This window comes from Acanthopagrus latus, chromosome 9 (genome assembly GCF_904848185.1).
Source record: "Acanthopagrus latus isolate v.2019 chromosome 9, fAcaLat1.1, whole genome shotgun sequence".
NCBI classification, from domain to species: Eukaryota; Metazoa; Chordata; class Actinopteri; order Spariformes; family Sparidae; genus Acanthopagrus; species Acanthopagrus latus.
Genome location: NC_051047.1, coordinates 8,346,455 through 8,373,028, shown reverse-complemented (window position 1 = coordinate 8,373,028; position 26,574 = coordinate 8,346,455). Strand labels below are relative to the sequence as shown.

General features: G+C 43.4%; 1 long non-coding RNA gene across 1 annotated transcript; it reads left to right on the top strand.

The window, feature by feature from the left end:
• Positions 1 to 17,481: 17,481 nt before the first annotated feature.
• Positions 17,482 to 26,070, top strand: LOC119026216. Its single transcript, XR_005077073.1, has 3 exons — positions 17,482 to 17,897; positions 18,459 to 18,542; positions 25,884 to 26,070. It is a non-coding gene; the product is annotated as an uncharacterized LOC119026216 (long non-coding RNA).
• Positions 26,071 to 26,574: the final 504 nt, after the last annotated feature.

Below are 26,574 nucleotides of genomic sequence, written 5' to 3'. Positions count from 1 at the left end.
TGGCTGCCTTAAAGTGGCAGCGAGCTAAGAGAGGGGGGCCTGAATCTACCACCACAATGGAGGAGTTCCTATGTTTTATTTATTGATATGTTTTAGTTGGGGGAAGACCTGCCGTTCATTATCATAAAGGCCTCTAGACATCAAGTCACACACACACAGAAGACCCAGCCATCTCCCAGTCTCTCTCTCTCACACACACTCACAGATCAACACAAGAGGAGCAGGCCGCTTTGCCGCAGCTACTCCTCGCCAGCAACCATCGGTGGCGTCGGTGACAGAAGCTGACAGTGTCAAAGTGTCTTTTTGTCTCTCGCACATAAACTGTCCCCGAAGCTGTCGCTGTGTGAGAGAGATGTAAAACACAAGGCTCGTGTTTTTTTTTTTTGTTTTTTTTCTTTTCTTTTCTTTTCTTGGTGGGGGGAAGTTGTTTTCATTCCCCCCTCCCCTTCTAGTATTTTTTTTTTTTTTTTTCACATGTCATATCTTCCCTGTCAGGGCCCCGGGGCGCCTGCTGGTGCTCGGCACTGAAGGAGGAAGTGGAAGCGCGCGCGAACCCAGCGGAGTCTGACCACGTTGTACCTGCGCGAGGCTTCATCTCGCTTTATTTTGTCACGAGCTCAAAGCGGGCGGGTTGTTCAAGACAGCCGTGTGTTGTCATCTGATCTGCTGCGAGAGCGTGGATCTTTATATACGTGTGTCTGTGTGTGTGAGGCAGCCAGTAGGAACAGATGTGGGGGGAAAGTCAGTAAAAAAAAAAAAAAAAACTCAATATGAACCCTGCCGAGGCCTTCCTCTCTCTCTGTTCAATTATTTAGACTCAAAGAAAAAGAGGCGAGAGTAACATGTTTCCACAGAAGCCACTGTGTTCGGCAGGAATGAATAACATATTTATCTAGTCTCATCTTTGCCAAATAGCCGGAAATGGAAACAAATACCTTCAATTGGATTCTTTGGCTCTGGAGTTTTCCTTGAGCTGCCGCCGCTACGTGCACTCACGCAGTCATATTGAAAAAAAAAAAATCCTCAGGACCAAGAATCGTGGAAGTGCTGACAGGCAGATTTTTTTTTCATGGTATCTAGATGTACACTTGGCAGTTTCAGGCAAAGCTTATCCACTCCCTTCTCATGTGATGGGAGGGGGAGACAGACAGAGAGAGAGAGAGAGAGAGAGGGAGGGAGGGAGGGAGGGAGGGAGAGCAGGGAAAAAAAAGTGTTCACCTATTTAATTTGATTAGAGATTAAAAGAGGAAAAGAGTCACATTTCCTCCCTGGCACGTCTCTTACTTGGCGCACTGTGAACCTGATTTTATAAAGAGATGTCACAGCCAAGCACCGCGGTAATGCCTGTAATTACTCTGAACTCAAATAAATAAATAAATTTGCTTTTCTTTGTGAAAAGTCTGACAGGTTTTCCAACATCCTTGACTGGAAGAACTGCAGTGTGTGTGTGTGTGTGTGTGTGTGTGTGTGTGTGTGCACAGGCGTGTGCTTCTCAGCGGCTGTGTGTTTGCTCGTGTGTCTTTGTGTGGGTGTGCTTGTGTTTACATATACTGAGGCACTTGTAAAGGAAGAAATTCAGACAGGATGAAACTTTGACAGCTACAGTATAGCTTGTTTTCCCCTCTCTTCTTCTTCTTTTTTTTTTTTGACTGCGATAATCTGCGCGCAGCCATGTGCGCTGAAGGCACACTTCCGTTTGAGACTGATAAGGTTCGAGGTGCAGCTTTGTAAATAATAAGGTTAGAGTTTTTTACACAGTTGCTGGTGCCGCGGCTCATCTCACTCCTATTAGTGACAATTGGCTGTGACCTCACCTGCTCACCCATGCTGTCATCACCGAGGGTGCATCTAGCAGCAGCGGCAGCAGGCGATTAGATCATCCACTCTGGTCATGGAAGGAGACATCTAGACAAATGCTGCTCTACTGAACCAAAGGAGGTCTGATGCACGTTGTCATGAAGGCTGGCTCCTTGACTTTTCATATTGTTAGACTGCAAGAACACTTTCATATTTCCTGCTTTAGGGAGAAATTAAAAAAAACCTCTGGCTCACAAAGCAGCCAGCCCATTTGCTCCGTACAGCTTCGTCATTACAGCTGACTGCCCTTCATTGGTTAGAAATCACACATGTTGATTACCAATCATTGCCTATAAAGAGGCCACCTCCATTTCCATGGGTGATGTAATACTTCTCACCAGGCCCTGATAAGATTGAGTAAAAACCCCATCACAAACAAAATGCCTGTGAAAGTAATAGAACGCAGGCTTGTTTGGCCCACAGTAAATCATGTGGCAACAGACATGCAGTTAATGGCAACTAATTATTGAAAACGTAACTCAACTAGAATGGCACCCAGTGGAGTGCTTACCTCCGCCGAGGCCCAACACTCGACTTTATCCACATCAAGCTGTACTTTCTCATAGATGCCAGTCCTGAGAAATTTGCAAAAATGTCAAAAGCAAGTGAAAAAAAAAAATCCTCAATCTGCCTCTTTATCCAGATCCTCACCAAAAGTTAACAAGGATGATTCTAGGCTCAGTCTCATCCTCCATCCAAGTTTTAAGCAAAATCGGTTTTGTAGTTTTTGTGTAATCCGGTTGGCAGACACAGGGGAAAACACTAACTTCATGGATTACGAAATTCCTCCAAACACTGGGGACCACCATCTTCCAGATGTGTTCATCTGAATTTAATTCAGTCTAGATGGATGTTTTTTAACAAAACTATCAATTATGTAAAAGCTGTTATTCTACAGTAATACTTGTTACACTGTCTTACAGCGTTGGTTTGCCCAAAGTTGCATTCAGATGTTTCAACTATTTATCCACTTTTATTTGAGTATCTGTCCATTACTTTGAGATCTGCATTTGTATCCATTACTCAGCTAAACCTATTAACTGTTATTAATTTGATTCTTCAGCTAACGGTTTTTTAACTTAGTTGAAGCACTTGGCTAACTAATGCTGTCATTGGTTGTCACCTCGGCCCACTCTCCGTCGCAGCTGTGGTGGTCGGGTGTTACAGAGGACTAAATATGTGAAGTTTAATCTATTTTGAGATCAAATTGTGATCTGATTCCCCAAATGTATTGGGCTCTCACACAGCCCTTACATGGATCCCCTGGCAACCAAAGTAGTAGCCCCCCCCCCCCTCCCAGGCACAAGTAGCTGCCCCTGAGGTTTGAATTAGACTGTACAGGTGCATCTAATTAACTGGTCACTTGTCATTAGGAGCACTGAGTCTCAGTGTGTGACAGCGGCTCTATATGCAACTCTTTAAGGAGCTTTTTTAAGTCTGAAGTCAGCATTAGTTGCATTATGGGAAATATAAGTTTACATGTTTTTGGAGCTTGAGCCAAAACTAAAAAGTCAGGACACCAGCGTTAATCTAGAGCTAATAATTTAGAGACTCAACAATCAACATTAAAAATCTCCCCCATTTAAAGACATGATTTTTTAAAAATGGATACTATTAATTAATAATCAGTTTGTTAGTGTAAAGGTCCAACTTGTAAGAAAAGCTGGCGTTTGAGCCTCACTCTCTTTGTCACTTACTAGCTCCTTGGGGTGGCGACCGCCTTGACCTACTATCTCAAAGTGTCATTGTTTGAAGGAGTTGGCCGTGAGACTCAAAAATCAACTATTCTTACAAATATGACCTTAATACTGCATGTATATTTCCTGATATCAAAGCAAAAAAAGAAAACTTGATGTTGAACCTGATGTCAGGGTACATCTCATTTACTGATGTGATTTTACACTATGAGCGAAAGATGGCTGTTTAAAGGATCAGTTCACCACGCTATCAAGGCTGAGTCCTTATCGCCTTGACCCAAACCACCATGGCCTGTGCTCCAATCCAGTCGGGCCCTCCGCTGCATGGTGTCCCCTCTCTCTCTACCGCCTGTCTGTCACTACCAAATAAAGCAGGAACACCCAAAACAAAAGGAGCAGTAGTGTAAAGCCTCGGGATAGAGAGCGGAAAATTGGTTAGCACCTTAAACAGAATCACCTGCCTTCTACACATCTGTTTTCTCCCTCACCTTCCCACCGCATGCCTTTTTCTTCTCTGAGTGGCAGTCAGGCTGATATTCAAGGCCTTCCAAACCTTTTCCCTCCATCATTTTTCCTCCTCTGGTCAATGAGTGTCAATCAGCGGCTCCTCGCGCAATTTGGCAACCGGTGTGTTCGTGCTCACAATGCCTCCGTATCCCACGAGTCCCTCTGCATGCCACGGCGGTGTCAAGCAGTCACGCCGCTCCGACAAAAGCAGATGCTCGGGCTGCTCTTTACCGCCGCGCATCGGGGATTCACCGCGCAAACCTACAAACTAGCCCCCTTTTTTTTTCTCCCTGACGAAGCCCTGGCACATAAATTATAGATGGTGAAACAATCTTTAAACATGTTCATTAAAGACAACGCTTTCTCTAAAAAAAAAAAAGTCAGCTCATAAATATTTCTTTCAAGCAAATCTCAATACAACACCCCCCACCCCCCATCCCCGCTCCAACCCGGTACGTGTGAGGGGAAGGAGAGAGACAGTGCCTCAGCAACCTTGACTGGAGACAAGCAGGAGACACATGCGTGACTGGATCCACTTCGCCTGTGATGGCTGTTAGCTAGCTTCTCCTCCAGAAGTCGAAGAAGCCCGCCCGCCTGCCTGCCTGCCTGCCTGCCTGCCTGCTGATGTGCTATTACTCGCTCTGGAGGAGATGCTTGTGTGGAGGATGACACATTATTATCCTTTAATCTCGGTCTCAGCTTGTTGAGCATCAAATTGAAATATCCTGAACAGATGTAAAAACACATGTGAGCCTGGGCGCGCAAGCTGTGCTGCGCTTTGTTTCATCTATCCGTGATGTGAGCCTTAAGGAGAAGCTTTTTAAAATTTCATCACTATTCAAAAGGATAATTAATACGTACCCCCAGGCTTTGATTATGCGATACCCAGTGTGTAGTGCTGGTGTTGCCATAATGAGCCACTCATCAGTGCTCTGCCTGTGCCTCTGCAACAAACATACAGTTTGCATAAGGTACTTAAGATTCTGCTGAGGTACCATCAGGCTTGTGTGTATGTGTGTGTGCGTGTGTGAGCGCTTATACGTGTACGCACCTGCATTTATTTATATGTAGGAGCTTGTATGTGTGTACAGTACGCGTGAGGTGCGAGTCCCCCTCCTTCTAATTTGCAGTACAATGCTATAGGTTAGATCACACCGGTTGTTGCAGTTTGTTTACAAGAGGGCCCCTGTCAGATTGTCAGCAGATAGCCGGGCCCTTTTTTGTAAAGCCTGCCACTGCCTACACCCACACATCCCTCCGTGACACACACACACACACACACACACACACACACACACACAGGCACACACAAACTCTCCAGCACGTTCCCACTGTAAAAAGGCTGGCGAGGAGATGGCGGTTGTCACTGAGTGGGTGCTGAGGCAAACGCGGCGGTGAGATGGACAGGCAGGTGGAGACTGACAGGCCATGGAATACGAAGGGGAATATTGGGAGTTCACACATAATGAGACCTGTCAATTTGAATGCCTCAAGGCTAAGCAGCGAGCAGGCCCAGGCTGACGACTGAGGCAGCCATGTCTTTCGCAGGGAAAATATTTCTGGGTAATCTCTCACCCTTGACCCTCGCCGGGCTCTAAACAACACCGTTACCGCGGCAATTACTCTGGAAGTAACCACTGCTTTCTGAACGGCAAAACACACCAAACTGGTGCCGCTGAGAATACAAAGCTGTCTGGGTTTTAAGCACGAGCTGCCTGTTTTAAGGATTTGTATCAATCATTTTCCGGCTTTCTGGTGTAAACATTAGGGTGTTTCTGTCTTTACGCAGATGTGTCTATGTGTGTGTGTGTGTGTGTGTGTGTGTGGGGGGGCCTGACAGATGGTAGGACATCACTGTCACAGGGGCAGGATCTTCTCTTGCTGCCTATTCCCTATACAATTTGCCGCTTCAGCTCGAGGATACTCGTGGATCCAGGTCCAAAGTAGTGGGGTATGTGGGGAATAGAGGGTGTCATCAGAGATTTGCCCTGGGCCTCAGATGGCCTGTGTTGGGCGATTTACCCTGTTAGGAATTTAACATGTTCACCCAGCGCTGAAGTGACACGCGAGGGGGGCACTGGGACCCGCTGACAGCAGACGGACCCGCACAACTTCTCTGTCCTTAAATCCAATTCCATGCTTGACACCGGGCGGAATTAGCTTTGGACAGGTGAGTGATAAGTTCCCTGGGTGCTTTTTCGCCAAATACATCTGAGCCGTCTCACGGAGCAGTGGTGGAGCCACGGGTTGCGGATATTAAGTTGTTCCTTCAAAGTCAATTGAGCCGTGGAGCATGTGGTAATCGCAATCAGTGTTGAGGATCCCTTTGATAAAGCGGAGAGGCATCTGTGTTGATCTAAAGAGATGATCGTATCAATTACTAATCAATAGTTCTCCTGCAGCTTAGAGAGGATAAAATATACATTTGCCCCTGTAGCGTATAGAGCTGAGAAAATCGTTACCTTTGGCCGTGCTGCTTGTGTTCAGGGTTAGCGCTCTATTGACTTGTGTAAATGATCATTCACCAGGGAGAAGGCTGGAATTTGTAAAGGATAAATAATGAAAAAGGGAAGTATCAGAAGGGAAACAGGATAATTAAGGCAACGCATTTGAATCCTGATTATCATCAAGCCCTTTCCCCTCCTTCCTCTCTCCGCTGCTGTTCTCCTCACCTTCCCGTCATGCCCTCTCTCCTCCACTTCTCATCTTTGAGTGACAATCGTGGTGATACTCAAGGCCTTCCAAAAAGCCCTCCCCCACTCTCCCTGCCTCCCAGAGTCTCTCTGGTCAATGGGTGTCAATCAGAGCTTGGCCCTCACGCAGATTGGCAACAAGTATCCTCGTGCTCATGGAACAATTATGACTGGGCTGCAGTGAAAATGGATTCCCGCGTCGGCTCACCACACTGCGCTCCTCTTCTCCCGGCCGACGGGGTCCTGCCATGGGAAGCAATTATCGCTAGATGCCAGCTGACAGCCCCGGTTCTATTGCCAGCGCGATCAGCCCTCATCCTCGGGCTTTCTCTAGGCAAATAGCATCCTCAACACTCAAATCAAACCTCTTACCAACCATTGGCTTCTATCAGAGAAATAGATGGTTCCCTTTGTTCCCCTGGACAATGCGGCGGGAATAAGGCGGATACAGAGGGGGACAATAAAGAGGTGTTTTGATTTTGCAAGCACTCGGCTCAAACTGCTCTATCTCCCCCGGTGTCGAACCCCCAGGGAGGCCTTCGCAAGGGTGGTGAAAAGGAGGTGGAGGCGGGACGCAGTACTTATAGCAAGGCAAAGAAGACAAAGGAGAGGAAAAGTTAGAGGGACGACATTGACGAGTGTCCGTCATACTGATGGGCACATGGAGCATTCAGATCTGTCACTTAAGTAAAAGTAGAAATACCATCATTTGAAAAATACTCTGTTACAAGTTAAAGTCCTGAATTCATCTACACTTTACACCAACCTTAGTTAATAAATGGTGTATCTGTAGTTAACTGAACAATGAATCTATCGACCATTTATTAGGAGTTGTTTATTGTTCTTCTTTTATAATTGTTTTAAAAAGCATTTTATTGTCTGTTGTTATTAATGGCGGTGTCACCCTGCACTCAAAATGTTACTTAAGATAATGAAACAGTCTAAAGAACACTGACACCTCTATATGATCGACATAAGCAAGCAATATGATCGGCTATTTGTATCTAATTATTTTCACAATTTCGGATCCCGACTCATCCAGGTTGTGTTAGTCATATAGTGAAAAGAGGAGATCATGGTTGAGTGCTGAGGATGAATTAATGGGTCTCACAGTCTGAAGAAAGAGGATGGAGTTTCCTCCCGTAACTTTAAGTGAAAGTACAGAAGCAAGATGTAGTTTAATCATCAAATGTACTCAGTAGGCAGAATGGCCACATCACAGTGTTTTATACACCAAAGCCTACAAGAAGTCTGTTGGTGTTTTGTCAATGTGTAGCCAATATTAGACAGATCAGTTGTTCAGAAGAACTTACCAGAAACAATAAGTGTAAAATAAATGTAACAAAGTAAAAAGATAAAATATTTAGTATTGAAGTATAAGGGACTTTCTCTAACATTCAGAGAGAGGTATCAGGACATTAAAAAGGCAAATCAAATAAATACAGCGTTATTAATTTGTGATAGCTTAACATCCAACTGCTCAGTACGATCACAAATATCACAGTCTTGATGTGGGAAAAAAATGCATGTATAAGAACCTGAAGTGTGTTAAATTGCCATTCATGTAGATTTTTGGCCAGACAATGAAAGACAGGGGATTCTCTGTGAAACGGGCAAAGATTGATGTGATGGCTTAAGAGGATGAGTGTAAGATGAATGGGCCTAAATTAACGAAAACGGTACAATTAATCGTTATAAAAGTCAAACAGTCATCTGCCACTTTGCTTATTAATTGAATAAACACATCAAGGCAAAGTTCAGTCAATCCTTTAATCACTTTAATTAATGCACATTGTTCTATTTTCCTCTCCCTCTCTTTGCTGCAGCGCACTCTCTCCCTCTCCCTGTGTACCTATATTTGTGAAATAATAAATTAATTAGAACACACGCCGCCACCAACTAATTATCATGCAAATAAAGCAGCAACAAAGCATTGTGGGACTGTTAATCTGTGCCAGATCGTGGGTGAAATTCCCCAATGTACTCAGAGATGTCCACCATGCAATTAGAGGAGGAGAGTGACTTGGGGATGGGGAAGGAGAGGAGAAGAAAGCGCAGCACTAAAGGACGGAATGGCTGTCACTTATTCACTGTCAAATTAATTCTGTCTTCTCTGCCTTGTGCCTTTGTCTATGGCAGAGAGGCTGCAGTCTTCCTCTTTGTCTCCATCTGTATCTCTCTCCATGTCTAAATGCTAAAAGAAACTCTGCTATCGTCCCATAAAGGCTGCTGTGTCGACTGCCATCCTTAATTCAGAAGTATAGGATGTAACGAACAAAGAAGTTACCAATGTTTTAGGCTCCAACTAATTCAAAGATTCATACATATATATATATATATATATATATATATATATATATATATATATATATATATATATATATATATATATATATATATATATATATATATATACACACATTGTCCTGAAGTTTAAGATAGAGGACAGTCTTTATAATCAGATGGGTTTATACCCATGAGTGCATGGATGAAACAGCACACAGCTCCAACCCCGGGCCGCTGCAGTGAGGACAAAGCCTCTGTACACGGGACACCTGCTCCACCAACTGATCTAATGGGCGCAAAAATATTGAAACTTTCCTTAAGAATGAATAAACTTGGTGCCAGTTACGAAAATAAAATAAAAGCATCAGCTGACATATCAGCATGAGTTCACCTGTTCTTGCTTAAATGAAACCTATAAAATGATATAAAATACAGTTAAACACAGACCATCACAGGCCTTAGCCTTTTAGCTACAGCCAGATTGTGATCATCATCTACAGTGTATCGCTTTATTTAACGTTTCATAAAAGAGTGATCGCTTGCTGTGAGCAAATTGCTGTGTTGTCTGGCTGACGCGGAGTGAAGCTTGTAAGCCAGTGCACTGGAGAACACCAGTAACATCACAGCAGCGTTGCTGAATATATGCAACAATTCTTCCAAATTAGCAACAAAATGCTCCGTTGGTATTGGACCTTAACGATAACACATGGAGACGTCTTCTGATCTGACGCCCACATCAGTAGCCCAGTGTCATTTGTGTGTGTCTTCCAAAACCAAAAGCCAAAAACCACTGAGGTTTATGTGAAGATCTTGGTTTGGTTTAGAATAACTACTTGCTGCTTGCTGTGCTGCTCAATTGCAAACATTTTCACTCAGATCTTGATGAACAAAGTATTCAAGTTGAAAATATTTCCTGATGTATTGTATAATTTGTTGAGAACAAAATGGCATTACGGTCAGAGGGTTAGTGTTTGTGGGCCTGGCGTGCCTTCATGCACTCCTGCCAACGTAGCCGGCAGCATGCTCCTGACGATTCGGAAGATGGTATCCTGGGGGACCTCTTCCTATATCTGGAGCAGGCCATCAGTGAGCTCCTGGACAGTCTGTTGCAGTACTTGAATGTAGGTTCATGTACATGAGGCTGAACATTGTCCTCCACCAGGAGGAACCCAGAGCCCACAGCACCAGCATAAGGTCTGACAGTCGCTCTGAGGATTTCATCCTGGTACCTAACAGCAGTCAGGGGACTGTTAGATATGACATGCATTTACCTCCCCAGGCCATCACTGACCGACTGGCTAACATGTCATGCTGGAGGATGTTACAGGCAGCGTAACGTTCACCACAGTGTCTCCAGACTCTTTCACACCTGTTATGTGCTCAGTGTGAACCTGCTCTCATCTGTGAAGGGAACTGGATGCCAATGGCAGACCTGCCAATTCTGGTGTTCTCTTGTAAATGCCAATCGAGCTGCACATCCTCCTGTTCCTCCTTGCACCAAGGAACAAATACCGGGCCTACTGCTACCTACCATTCTCCTTTTGGGGGTTGTCTTGCTTTTGCTTTTCTCCGTTGCACCTTTCGTCACTTTCATGTGCACCAACTCAGGTGAAACTGATTCACAATCACTTGTGCTTCCTAAATGGACAGATTGATATCCCTGAAGTTTAACTGACTTGGTGACTAAGTGTTACCTTAAATTTTTTATTAGTGTAGTATTTAATCCCCCCAATCCTACATCCTCATCAACCTGTAGGCCTTTCAGAGTCTGCTATGCTGAGCTTGCTTCATGCTCGCTGGGACTGATGAGGTCAGAGCCAAATATCAACTCTGCATAATAAATCTGTTCCTCATGAGTCGGCTGACTGAATTTATGTTTAAATGTATCCACTATAATCCCAATGCCAAACATTTTAAACCGGACAGAGACACCGTAAGAGGGATTTGTAGTTGATAGCCTGTCTGGCACTACTGCCCACTATTCTTTGTTCTTTGTTTATGAAGCCCTTCAGGGAAGAAACACACACACGTGCAGCAAATGCATCACCTGCTATGTCAAACCAATTGCACTTTAACTAAAGTGCCTTTAACTTTCAGGCATTAACCTACTTTGGGAAACTTCAATTCTCACAGGTAATTAGTTCCATAGACTACCCCCGCACAAAGACAGGACATAATCCTATAAAATAGGCTGCAAAGAGGTCCTCGTTTAAAAATTCAGACCCCGTCTTCATTCATCCCTGGTGAATTCAAAGAAACACATCAGTGGTGCTCTGCTAGGAGAATTAAAATCAAAGAAAAAGACCAATCAGATGCAAGTGTTTTTTGCTCCTCAGTGGCGATGCAGGGTAAATATGCCACAAAATAAGAAAACAAACAAGAGCAAAAATGCCTGATTATCAGCAGCCTGATTATCATAACGGCCTTATTTGCCCAAATCATGTCCTTATTAGGCCCAAAAGTCTCTCTGTCCCCCGTGAGTAATGAGTAGCCAGGCTGGGATTCTTCTCCCAGCCCTGACATGTCTTTTATTACTCTTACACTAAATGGAGGCAATGATGAACATTTCCGTCGTGTGATTACTCGCTGTGTACCCTTGATGTCAGAGGGGAAAAGTGGTGTGCCCTCTTTTAATATTTGATTGTTTTTTTTTTTTTTCACTGTGTAATTTAGTCCAATTCATCATTTGAGTCTTTCATTTGCTCGCTCTGTGACATTTGTCTAATGTGGATGTCCTGATTACTGGACTCTGATACTGTGTTAGCCTTTGATGTCCAATTTCTTCTTCTTCTTGTCCCAATTTCGGCCACAGCGAGCGCGGAAAAAACTTTCCCCTCCGCTCCGTTCCAACTTTTGCCCAATTTCGCAGCGAGTGTATTTGCTGTGCCCCGCAAATGACATAGCTAAATAATTCACAAGTGATTCACGTAATTACGACAAGGGCACAACCAGATGATCTCAATATTTGTTTTTTAGCGTGTTTTGATTAGTGTGTGTTTTAGAAATAGCCGGGAATGCTTGGAATGTTTGCTTGAAAAACACATGAGCTGTGCAGGCTTTGGGTGAGCAGGAGAAGTTGGCTTCCGATTGGCATCAGAGGTCCAATGAACATGTATCACAACAGTTAATTTTTTTTGGGTTTTTTTTCCCCCGTGGATTGAACTTGGGACGTGAACTGTCCATAAAATAATAAGCTGCTTGAGCCCCGCATTTAACATATCAGCAGCTGTTTCAAAGTGCAAAAACATCAGTCTTGTTATAAACGCTGAAAACAACAAATTAGTGGCCTGTGTAAACAGCTAGAAAATGCCAAAGAAATCATGTTACCACATTGAAAGGGAAGAGGGATCAGCATCTTCAAATTATTCTCTCTCTGTGTCGGTCTCAAACTGTTATTATTGCCGAAAAACAGGAAAAAAAAGCCCCCATCAATTATAAGTAAAAAATGTGAGGGAATCACATTCATTATTTTCATTACACGCACCGACCAAATTGCATCAAGCTTATGAAATATTTCTTCCTCCTGTTCAAAGGCTTGTTAGAGCTTGTATTCAATTACAGCTGTGGCTGTAACATGCTGTCAGGTCTCTTTAGCCAATCATTAGTCAGGGACTATTCCTCGCTGCACAGTCGGCCTGGCAGAGTCAAGCCGGCGAGCGAACGACAGGCCTAATTGTCGTTCGGTGGCTAAAGGTCGGCTAATGAACCAGGGGGCTGACGGAGGAGGCTGTTGATGCGAGGGTGGCAGGGTGCGGGGTGGGGTGACGGGGCTTGGCAGACATGCTCAACACGCAGAATTTGCTAAACTTTCCTCAGATCAAAGTGGGGAGGAAGCAGGGCATTTTAGGAATTTTTCAGCTTCAGATTAGGTCCGTCTGAGATTTAAAAAAAAAAAAAAAGATGGGAAACAGCGAGGAAAAGACTATTATTCATGACTGTATATACTTTCAGAGCAAACAGAAAACCATTATTCTGATTAACATCCATCAGTGTCTCTTTACCGAGGAACATCCACTAATGTCTGACCTCCAGCTAAGACTGAATGGCTAGGGTTGGCGGGGTTAACAGCAACTTTTATCAAAGACCAAGAGACCAAAGACCAAACAGTAATTATTCCCCATTTTTCTCTTCCTGGGCAAATTACTGTATGACTAAATTCATGAAAGCTCTCTATGTCACTCTCTCTCTCTCTCTCTCTCGTTCTCATACCTTTCTACAACACGGCCGCTCTCACCAAAGCACTTTATTCTGTATGACAGGGCAATGACGTGAGAATGGGCCGGAGTAACATGCCACTACTCCATGAGCCCTACTTTGGCAAGGAAACAAAGGGAAGCTTAGGTTAGCCGAGACGGTCACAATGCTGTTGATTCCCTTTAGGCTTCAGAGGACGGGTAGCATGTTGTGAGAACCTGCCACAGCTTTTTAAAGCTGATGGGGCAGAACTACTGTACAGCATCAACCCACGGCTACGAAAGTCAGAAGAATGTACAGATTTTGATTCAAGCTAATAACTGTGTGAATTGATTTGGGGAACGAGGCCGCAGCCACCCTACCAAGGATCATGCTTTTGGGGTCGGTCTGTTCCGATTTAAAAAAAATCCCGGGACACAATGAAAACGCACATCATTAACTTGTATTTTGTGTCAACTGCTGGGATCAATAATGTCCAGACGGACCGTGCCTTATGAGGATGTGGAGCAAAAGTTGTTGGATCTGTGCATATCCAATCACAGCAGGCCCCTTTGAACACACACACACACACACACACACACACACACACACACACACACAGTCAGACAACATTTAATTCCACATTTCTTCAGAGCCGTCTCTGTTCAGGACCGTAGAGCCGATTGTACCAGCTGTTTGTAAGCTCAAATTTAGTCTAGGTATGTCATACATTACATATAAAACTAATTTGCACATTGCTAAATGAAATGGGTTGCACCACACAAACTACTTCTTATGAAGAGTTTAATGTTGTGATATTCATACTGTGTAACTGCCAAGCGTTGTCTAACAGCTGAGTGGCTGAGCTGACCACTGGGACAAAAAGTGACGATAGCTTGCTAATATAATAATACAGGGCCTGACACTTGATCAAAACACTGTTCAATTATAACAATGACTTGGGAGATTTCAAGAAGTATTTTATAAAACAACACAGTATAACTCCAACAAATCAATACGCCAATAACGTCAGCCTAAATGACCAAATAGCATTGGAATCGCATGAGGTCGCAGTCACGCCAATGCAAAATCAACATTTGCCTCCTCTATACTTCCATTCCTGTGCACTTGAAGGGGAAAAAAAGAGTTTGCATTCATTGGCGAAGTAAATCTGCACCTTGACACTGTGTGGAGTACAACTGTGGTTAACCTTGACCTGTGAAGTTGCAGCCACAGCCAATAGCAGAGCGTGTGTGATTGACCCCACAAATGGACCACAAGCCAGCATACTGAGTCCCACGCGCCTCACATCCTGCACTTCCCACATTCAGCACAGCGCATTTTATTGGAGCGCATCCGGGTATGTGTGACCGTGATTTAAACATGTACTCCTCATGCATTCTTAACTGCATGAATATTACTAGCTCTGAAACAAGAGGCTGTGTTCAAATAATCTGTTCCTAAAGATTAATTGGTCATTTTCATAATAGTTAATAGTAATAGTTCATAGCAGAACCACCATTGTACAGTTGGCCTGATTATACGTATACCTGGCAGACTAATTTAGCACAGTATTGACCGGCACAATGTTTACAGTGTCCTATTTACAACCTTAACAGCTGTTGGCTCGGCAGTCTGAAACAAAAGTTTTCCCGAGATGTAAAAAACCAACATCAGTCAAGAACGGACAAAGAATTAGCCTGGTTCCAGACTTCTGAATCACCAACCATATCTCTGAATTTTTGCAGGTGATGTGCTTGTTGAACACATTTCAGTTTAAGACCAGTTTAAGAATGAAGATGGCAGCTTCCAACATAGATAGCTGGCGACATTGATACAGCTATACAAAAAAAGCAACAGACGATAGGCAGCAAGCATGGAGGAGATTGATGCAGCTATACAAACTGTAAATCAACAAATAACCCATTTTTAAAAAGACATATTTCTTTGATCAATGTGAAAAACATTGTGTTAACTAGTGTGGTTGTGTATTGGATCCAGTACTTTTAAAGGTACCGACCAAATTACGCCAGTACAACAGAGTACTGTTTCACGTTTAAACAAGCATGCAAAATGTTGTTACCAGCATTCATCTTTATAGTAACGTTATAGAAAGGGAGTGAGACGTCCCCCCAAAAACTCTGACTGCGTCTACCAATTACGTTGGTATTCCTTACCAACATGTTGTTAAGTTTACTACAACAGTATGCTTTTGAATGTGTCCGAAACCTTGGTCTGAAACCAACAGTGTGTGAACTGCACACTGTATATGAGGAAATATTACAGAGTGCTTTTTTGATTCCTTAGGCAATTTTGGATAACAAGCACTCACCCTGGCAACGGGGGTTAGCATCCCTACCTAAAAATGTGGTAAAATTACATTTCCAAATGAAACATTTAATTCACATACTTAACATAAAACAATATGTGAGTTCATATTTACAGGCATATACAGTATTGAATATGTTCTTGAAGCAAACTTATAACCGCTTGCTTCACATATTTGACCCAAGTCTGCTGCTGTGGCTTCAACACTGAGGCACTACAGCAAAGTCAAGGGGTCAAAACACAGAGTAAATTACCAAGAAAAGGTGCCTTTGGGTGCTGGTATCAAATTTCAGGTAAAGATATCAGAACTGGCATCTGTTCAAATGTGAAGGGTACCCAACCCTATTAACTAGTCCTGGTAACACGATGTTTTTCTTGATGAGTGATGTTAAAGGAAGGCCACAACCACTCAGACACTTTTTGCAAGTCATTCAGAGCCAGACTAATATGAAAATGAACAATCTGAGTGTAAATCTAATCTGCTAAGCTTTTAGTCAAATTCTCGCAGTCCTTCTACATAAATATGTATCAAAAGCGCCCCTTCCTGAGGTATTTCGTTTTTCAGTATTTACTCGGCGAGCAGCCCAAACAGCAGGGCTCCCCGTGAGCTTGACTATGTCTCTGCATTTCGTCAGAATACCCCAGACTCACCATCAGTCTGAACCAGTTCAAATAGCTCAACTCAATCTCTCAGCAGCCTGCGCAGAGGCACGAGGCCTAATAAGCACATGCTAAATGTGATAAGCTGCTTTGTAGCTGCATTTTGCCTGTGTTTTTTTTTTTTTTTCCACCATTCTTTGTTCCACCCTGGTGATTTATTCACTCCAGGCGATGTGCGCCTTCTCTTCAGCATCGACTTATACACACCACAGAGCAGTGCAAATAGATTTCTGTCTCAATTGGTCCCTCGGTGTCACAGTGGAAAGATACTTGGACAGAAGACGGGGGGGGAGGGGGGGAGGGATCTTTATGTTAGAACATATTCAAGAGCTAAATCACAGTGTGTACTCTAAGGAGGTTGAGTTTTAGTATATAAGAGGCCCCCTGTTGGAAACCGTGACTCCAGGCTGAATCCAATGAATCCACTCATGAAAATTCATTCACAAGTACCTGTGCAGGGGTCAAACCAAAGTTAGGGAAGTGTTGCCAAAACATCTCCCACACATGAAACACATTTTTTTGTCACAAGGCGAGAGCGATAGGTGCCATTTGGTTTCGGTTACAGTCTTAAGAGCAGTCATAAAAGGAAAGAAATGTATCTTCTGATGATAAAAATAGTCCTACTATGAGTGTGTGTGTGTGTTTTTTTCCTAATGTATGCGAGCGCTCACATCTCACTCGCTCACTTCTGAGCGCACAAAGACAATGAGCCACTTATGAGTACAGCACTCTTGGCGTCTCCGTACCTCTTACCGAGGGGGCACTCTGGCCAGCTGGTGGATCGCACACCCAAAGAGATGAAAAGCGACTCTCTGCAACTCACCCGAGTGGTACTGATGGAACCTTTTAAGAGCAGAATTGCGCCAGTGAGTGAAAACACGGCCAGCACTCCGGCTGATGTCATATCCCAGCTGTTACCTCAATCAGAGCAGGTCCCACCACGACTAAGTGGGGTCTCAGCGCGACGCATTCCACGTAACGCGCAGTTGCTCGGCGAGGCACAGAGAGCTTTTTGAAGCCCCCGCGTCTCCGCTGGTACTCCTGTGACCCGGCTGCCAGCTAGCGTGTCTCCAAAGGCCTGCTGGTTAAAAAGAGCCAGGCTCAATCAGCACATGCTTAGACTGGTGATGACTCCCCTCCCCTTGTTGCTGCTAGTCTATCAGTGTTCCCTTGTATTGCCCTCCATTTTCTGTCCTCCGTAACAGTCGGCACTCCCATGCAGCTGTTGAGAGGTTTTCCCTGATGTCATCTTAATAGTGCCCTGCCCCCTCTGTTTAGCATCCATCTCTCAGCATGTGTACCTAAGCATTTTTGTTTGATGACATCTTCTTTGCGGTTTTCACAGTTCAGGCTGCTGATTGACCCCCTTCCTCTTTCACCAGCACCACTGTGTAGACTGTTAATCGTGCAGCGTGTTATAATGGCATGAGGGACCGGGAGCCCAGCAGCGAGCTCGCTGTCTCCTCGTGTCAACAGCCATTTTAGCCGAGAAGGGCACCACATGGCCAGTGCACACGCGGAAAGGACAAGCAGTTATTTGGTTTTGACAACCCCGTGCCAGCGAGACCTCAGCCTGGCTGTCAAGCATGCGTGTTTGTGAGAGTCCGCGAATGTTATTGTCTGAGGTTTCCAGAGACACTACCGGAGCGGAATGGCCAAACACCAGGTACACTCCTTCTTTCTCGCCCAGGGCAAGGTAAGACATGTTAGCATTCATAGACACAAAGCACTAGAGGCCAACTGGCTGGAAACAGGAAGGAGAAGTGGACAAATGACATGCACAGCACAGTCGGGGGTCAGGAGAACAACGGCGGCGGGAGGCTGGGGGATATGGATGAGTAAAGCAGAGTAACATTTGTTTGCGAGTATGTCTGGGTGTGCACCGCGAGGCCCCCGGAGCTTGTTGTTTCACTGATAAATGAGTGGCATTGTTGTTTTTGTGCGTCATTAAGTATTCAGCGCCAACACTCGATGGAGTGTCACGCCGGAGATACAGGTAAGAGGAGAAAACAGAGAGAAGAAAACAGAGAGGAAGACGGAGCGAGAGAACTCCTGTCAGCGCTGACTTGATTAGGTATCACAATCCAACAAAGCAAGAGTTTACTTATTTACACTAACACTCCTCGACAGTTCCCGCACATTCCTCCAACGTTGCCAAATGCAACTGTGAAAACACATCTGAACCCCCCCCCCCCCCAAACAAGAGGAGACTCTATTATTATTTTAATTATGCTCTTTTTTGTTGCATTTCCCCCAGCTGAAAGTCAGCGGAGGAGCTCGTGACGGAGAGAACAAGCGCGTGTGCCTGGTATTAGGAAGCACCCCAGTGATTCTCCTGCAGGTACAAAAGCTGGCATGTAGGAAATAGCTCTTATTAAAGTCAATACATATACATATTCCTGATGCATAATTTATGGCTACTTCTGTAGCATTAGCGCGAGCACTGGAGAATAGATTCACACGCTACCACAGGTTTGAGGTTTTTCAAAGCTTTTAAAAAAGGTGCACAAAGGATGCCAAAATCAGGGCGAGGAGGAGAATTTAGTATGCTTTAGAAAAAGCTTAAATTTAAGTTTCCGTGGCTCAGGACACTGCAGCACTATCTAATGTGTGAAACTTAGTGTTGAATACACATGAAACATGTTGTTAAAAAAAAAAAAAAACAACAACACAAAACTGTATTTTTGTAATGTATTTTTTAAGATGAAAAGCAGAATTAAAGTGCCGTTCTGGTAAAAACACACTCGTTCCCATCTCGTGTGTCTGTCGTGTCAGACAACAGGTTAATGGGGCAAAACAACTCAATTAAATAAGTCAACAGTTTGTGGTTCCCATCATTAGCGGTGTGGCCAAGCGGGCCAGAATATTACACATTCCAGACTAAAGCCAGGCCATCTGGTCCCCGAGTGCACAAAACATCTCTTTCACATTAAGTGTTTATTGTTTTCTTAGATTGATGCCGTTAATATCAGCCTTTCAGAATGACAGATTAGCATCACCTCCTAATCAGTACTATTAGGAGATAAATATCAGTAATTTAATCACCGCAGCAATTTCTTTTACAATAATAAGATTTACAAATGCAAGTGATTAAGTAATTAGCTTACATCTCTGAAGATTACAGTCCCCTGGACTTTGGGGCATCTGGCTTTCTGAAGATTACACGGTTTCACTTCAGTCGGCCGCCTTCATTTTTTTGTGAATGAGATTTGTGCTTGACCGAAGCGTAAAGCAGCTTGCAAATGACCCTCAAATCCCTTCAAGTGATTTTTTTTTCCCTCTCTCTTCAGTGCACCGTTTTTTTCTGAGTGGCCATGCAGCACAAGTGCAGCACACAAGGGAGATGAATGTCTCGCATTTATTTCAATTGAAAAATTATATATGCTTGATAAAATAAAGCTCGGCTGTGGGATGACATATCTAAACAGCTAGAAAGGATTTCTTTGTTGCTGGAAGAACACTGGCCCTTGGGCTACTCCCCGTTTCAACAATCTAAAGCTCTACCTTTTTTATTTACTAAGTAATTTGTCAGTTAGTGTTAATTTCCTAAATGCAACATAAAAGGAGCGCAGTGCGGTGAGAAAAAAAATTAAAGGGGAAAATCATAAAAACAGCAGAGAATCAGGAAAATTGCTTCCATGTGTCTGTGGCTGCCAGAGCTAAAGGAAGCGGAGCGCTGCCTAAATGCCCCTGACCCGCCGAGACGGGGCCAATTCAGTTTGAAAGGCCCAGCTCTCTAATGAAGGCCTAATTTTTATTGCCACTCCATTGACTTCAAAGCAGTTCAGGTTGCCAAACATAATTTCACTGGAGGTATTTTCAGGTGCACTGCAAATAGTTCATAAATAATTTCCCCATTAGTCCATGCGATGCAGTTTTTGGGTGAATGTTTCGTCTGTTAGGTCCCTGTACCACACCACTCCTCCTCCCTCCTCCTGGCCTCAGCACCACCACTACCAACAGCACACCGAGCAACGGCCCCGCATCCTTCCTCTATCCCTGCACCCCCCGTCAGCCCCTAACCTTAGTCCTCTAGGAGCTTAAGGAGTCAAATACCGCTTAGTGGCTCTGGTAGTTTTCTGCTGAAGCAATGAGACAGGCTGGCCATGGCTCGGCGCTGTCAATCCTTTAGTAAGGAGCCCCACAGCCAGGGAGACACGGCTCCACCATTACAGGATTAGTGAATTAAAATAAATCCAACCCTGAGAGGCCCAATCACCGATGGCTTATTGGCTGTGACCATGCTGTCACTTTGAATGGCTACCTGCTATTGTGCAAAGAATGGCATATAAGATGCAACACGGCCACAATTTGCCCGGCTGATCAGAGAGGGCCTAACGCTGCAGACTTAGCTTTATTAAACTCCATCTAAAGGAGCTCTGACAATCACAGATGAACTGTTTTCTGTCTATTTTAACAGATTACAGTCTTGCCCTCTGACCCTGAGCAATTAGGGTTGGACAATTTAGCAATATTATATAATTATCATAACACTATTCATTATCTTAGATTTAGGATGTTGTCATATTGTGATCTGGCAGAAGTGTTCTACTACTTGCCATAACCCATTTACTCATCATATCCACATTACTAATGACTGTTCATCAAAAATCTAATCATGTTTATAATTTGTTAAATTGCCAACAGTCATCCCTACAGTATTGTTGCAATATCTACATCGAGGTATTTAGTGAAAAACTGAACTATTGAACTGAAATATTTGATATTATCACGCTTGCTAGCTCATGTATGGGGCATGTGAGCATTCAACAGTTTCTAATTTTAATCGTCTCTCTAATTTCTCTTTAACGACCCATCATTACCATTTGATGCGTCACACTGTGCTCAAGCCAGTCAGATTATCAGTGAGATTATAATTACATTGAAGAATTAAATAAGTCATTAATGTCACGGCAGATTTTATATTTTATATTTTATACTTTATCCTTCTACACTTTGTTAGTATTTTCTGTCAGACACTTACAGTAATAAGGCAGTGGCTGGCTTGCCATCTGGTTAATGCAATAGCATAATATAGAACAATATGTGATGCAAACGTGATGCACATTGCTCTGAGGCATATGTGGAGACTTTTGTTCACAGGGCATCCAATTAGTTTTACCATTTGTCGTCAATCATATCCACAACTTCAAAAGGCTCGTTTGAACCTCTAACTCACGCAGAATTTCCATGATTCTAGAGTCTTGCAACAAGGTTCAAGGGTCATAGGGCATCGCTTTAGATCACTGTTTTTTGTTTTACTGCTCCAGAGTTCCCTATCTCTATGTTCCGAGGAGGCATGCCTATGAAAAAGTAATACTGTAATGTAGAGGACATGGCAATTTTATTTGTGTAAACTTCAGCACTTATGGTCCACTTGAATTCATGTAGCATGTACAGCAGTGAAACATATAGCTCTTTTCCTACGCAGGGGCAGCTCAGCTGAGGAGGGCAAATGTGCTGTTGCTCAGGCAGCTTAAGTCCTGCTTGGCACTCGCCCTTTGGGTTTGGATAAAAACATAGCTCTAGGTGCTACTACAGTTGAGTTCTTATGTGGCTAGATAATTTCAGTTTCTGTTTACCATACTGAGTCTGATCACACTGCCGCTGATCCCTGACCTCCCTGCAAAACGTCTAGGGAAAAGGAGAATTTCCCAATAAGTATCAATACGGTATCAAATTACTTTGGTAAGATCGTTTACAATAACAAACGCTAGACTTTTTAATGTGAGCAGAGGCACCTATCCAAAATGCGGTGTATTCTGTCAAATCAACATTTTAATGGATTGTGAAAGCCTCCCAGGATCCTGCAATCACAAGCCTAATTCAAAACAAACTAATAATAAAAAGAATCAGTGCCATCAAAGCACACATGTTTCCCATTTGCAGACATTCTCGGAGAAGTAGTGGAATCTTGTGGGGCCGTGCCTTGACTTAGCAAGCTGTTAAACTAGTTTTTCCCTTTGTCCAACGCTCTGTAAAGAACTTCATAAAAAAGTAGGTACCGTTCCATAGGTAATAACATGCAGGAAGCTGCATGGGCTGGGATGAGTTGGAGAACTCCGGAATGGACCGGGCAGCAAATGTAAATCTCACAGACAGGAATACCAAGCTGAGTGCCCATTAACCAACCCCCTCCCCCACAGAGAGCCACATTTCTCCCCCTTTTTTACATTTAGATGTTATTATTGTTCTATAATTGCGTTTCCTTCCCCGCAGCAAACCAGATTCTTTGAAGAGGGAAAAATGGAACACTTCTTTATTTTAAGCGGGCAGGTATTTTTTCAATAAACTGGGGTGTTGTCATTGTACACATAACATGTTTAACGTGAAAACAGGCCATAAATCACAGCCGTGATAACTGATTACTCTAAACTCCTTCTCTCTCTCCCTCATGTATACATGTTTGCTTCCAGTTTAATCATCTGAGGCACTCAATCCCCATCCGCCAGCCCTGAATCTGCATGGCTATATTGTTGTGGTGTTGATAGTACATGTGCTTGTGTGCTCTTTAAATATCACATGGGATGGGGCACTTACGCAAGTGCAGATTTGTCTTATAGCAAAGGATTTAAGGTTGATGTTAACTCCACAGCTAGAGTTTAGGACAACTGGTGCTGTACTAGCATAGATTTTTCTTTCAGGATCACACCAGCATTTTTGTATGTTTTGGCCTAATAACTAAAAATCTTGTATATTAGTCTGTGTAGTCTTAACTAAACTAAGGGGGTTGTTAAATAATGGACAGACAGAATGATGTTCACAATATGATTTTTGTATATATATATATATATATATATATATATATTTATATATATATATATATATATATATATATATATTTGTGTGTGTGTGTGTGTATGTGTATATATATGTATATATATATGTGTATGTATATATATATATATATATATATTTTTACGTTTGTGTGTGTGTGTGTGTGTGTGTGTGTGTGTGTGTATAGCTTTTCCCTAAACTGGTAAGTTTTGATGGATTGGCAATGATTTCAAATATGCTTCTTGAATGGAATGACTTGTAAATGACATGTAAAACCACACCATCACATTATCATTAATAAGCCAATTCAAAGGGGGTTACAAAATGCATCATGAGGCCATTCAGGATAATCTTGTTATTGGGTGGGAAGTCAATCATAAGAGCCATTCAATAGTAATTCATGAAAGCGTTGGGATAAATGGACATATATGAACAGCTGCTGTTCTTCCTGCTTCTCACATTGCTGCTGTGTTTATCTTTGTCAGTCTGCTGTTTGGGATCTGATCAATAACACAAGACTGATGTGTCTCATGATTCATGACCACAGCCACTCTAATTCCTTTACACACACAAACCTTCATTAATGAGTTGTTATTGGAAGAAAGAGAGCCCTTGGTATCTGTTAAACACACACGGGTGCTCTTAATGAGCTCTCTCTCTCAGCGCACACAGTCGCCTCTCTGTCAGCTCTTGGGCACAGTGCTACCCCGAGGTTCAAACTAACCCACGCTCCCTATACATGGTGGAGGAGTGCCATTGTTAGACTGTTTGTGGTGAACATGTTCTTACAGCTGAATCCATTATCTCAACTGTGCCCTTGTCTCAACTGCAGCGCTTGTGTTCCTTGAAGAAAAAATAAAAAATCACCTGCTTTGACTTCAGGGACGTTATTCATCTGTGCTGTTCAGTTTGAATGGGTCCCTGAGTCAGTTTGATTTTTGATGGATGGAGATGTCTGTCTCTTGCAGGCCCTAATCCGGGCCCCAAGAGGCCCCTAGCCGTGTCCTTCATTCAATTCCGCCGACTGCCAACAGGAAATGAGGGCTTCAGGGGGCACTGGTGAGGAGACGGGAGGCTAAGTCACACGGAGGGGTACAGGCACACTGCACACCCAGAGCAGATGTTTCAAAGAAACAATCCAATGATAATATTCAATGGATCACTAATAGAAAACCAGGCAAAAGCCAAGGCAGGATTTTCTCTTTCCTCCTTGCAATTTCTTTCGTTCACTGACATAAATCAGTTTGTCTGAGCCCAAACGCTGCTCAGAATTTACAACGAGGAATTACTCACTTCCTCAGAAGCCATTTTAATTCAAAGAACACTTAAAAAGTTTGGGGGCTTTTGTCTTTGTGAGAGGGCAACCCCTCCCAAGCAGAGGCAGCCATTAGACGCTCCGGACATAATTAATCAGGGGGAGAGCGCCGCAACACTGATCCGCATCAAACACCCCCTATTTCCAGATATCTCCTCCAGATTTTCCACTAACACTTTCTAATCATAAATAATCACACACAAAAAAGACACTCAATTAGATTAGTCTCCAAAGTCCTGGCATTATGGGGGAGAAAAGGCATTCCACTGGTCCTTCGCTAACTATCAAGCTAAAGCGTAATTGCTCTCTGGTGACTTCATATCAGTTGCAAGCTCGGGGTTTAACTGGCCTTATTAGGGGATTTTCAGAGCTGCGTGGATCTGGTGTATTGAGTTTAGACCGAGTCGTATGAAAGAGAAGATTGGGATCGTCCGTAGACATGTGTGTATGAAGATTAGATTGGCCCTTGTTTTGATTATTGTGCGACATGTTGTGAAGTTATCGTCTGCAACATAATGATGTCTGGAGTTTGTGCCCGGAGTTTTCCATTAGTTAGTCAGGTTTTCATGTGGGGAAAGACGTGACTGGCTAACAGCAAGTCTGCTGGTGCCTGCTGGGGGATTTTGTGATGCAGCTCCATGTGATGTGTTTTTCGACTCGACATGTTTAATCCGTGTGACTGACCAGTACACTGGTTGCCTTCTGCTTCTTCTTGCATGAATGCATATGCAATACATGCACGAATTCCCCTGCTCCACTCGTCAGGCCGCATCGCTGCGTGGGCCCCTCACTCCGACTCCCATGCTTAAATGCAACACTTCAAAAACAGAAAAATAACTCATAGCATAAAACACAAATGACAGATTTGATGCTTGAAATTAGACTTCATATACTGACCAAGAGCGAGGCTGTCCTCAGAAGAAGAATGGCAGTGTCAGTCATTTCAGCAAGTGTCCCGCAACAACACATGTTTACAATCAAGTGACAAAGACTTCTAGCAGTTGCAGGAATTGTCCCGGGAACAAGACACTACTGTTTGTGTCCTGTTTCCGACCAACAGTCTGGGTTTTTTTCTTTTTAGCGGTGACCGCAATCGTTCCATAACCTTAGCTTCGTTAGAGTCATTGTAGATGTGATGACAAGGGTTCCCCAACCGAACAGACATTTTCACCCAAAACATGACATTTTCCCAAAACCAAGTTGGGTTTGTGTCTAAATCAAACCAAACCGTAACCATAGGGCTAAAACTGATTTGTTTTTCAAGAGTTATTTGAGACAGTCTCAGAGAGCAATGACAAATGATGCTTATCTGTCGACAGAGGTGACAGATAGGAAAACAGCGTCTGTGGTCTGTGGTTCAATTTAATGTTTTTAAAGGCTAAAGAGAGTTGGAGGAGTGTTTTAAATTTGTCTCCTTCTTAAATTCGGTTTAACATATGTAATTGTAATTGTATTACTAAAATAAATACTAAAAATCCACTGGAGAAATGTATTGATCTGGCCAACTGCTAGCTAATGCTAACCTTATCTCCTTGTAATACTAGGACCTGTGCATTTGTCATGCAATGACCAACTTTTTTTTTCAATCAGCTCAAGAAGCTGCTTCCAGCCAGGCTGAAGAGGCGACCGGTAGCCAGGAAATAATGTTACTAGCTTAGGAGAAGGCAGCGTCAGTGAGGAAGCCACCGCCACCTGTGAGAAAGAGGATCACTGTGATAATAGCGAAGACGTTTTGCATATTTTTATGTAGGAGAAGAAGAGAGAGAGAGAGAGAGAGAGAGAGAGAGAGAGAGAGAGAGAGCATGACCATGTGTTGATCTGAGTAAAGCAGTTTTTGGGGGGAGGGCCTATTCACTGGACCTTTACAGGGGACTTTACCATGTCAATGTCAATAAATAAAACTACAGTTAATCTTGAGTCTGACTGCTTCTTTCCCCACAAGGTTGTATCTACAAACAATAAAGCCCTATTTTCCACGTCTGACTGTATTACAGGACGACTAATATGCTGTATCCTTTTCTAATTCATTATCAGTATGCCTCTTGCTGCTCTCACGGAGAGCTGGAACATGCAGGAACTCCACAACATCATGTCACAATCCAATCAGCGGTAACAGGAGTGATCGGGGTGGGTGCGGGAGTGTTGCTAGCTGGTAAAGGAATCAAGGAATCACTGCACTGAAAAAGAAATTCCTTTCCCCCAAACCCCAGATTTTTGTTTCTTCCTATGCCAACTGAGATTACTGCACGAGGGTTTTTCTCCCTGCCTCGTCCCCCCGGTG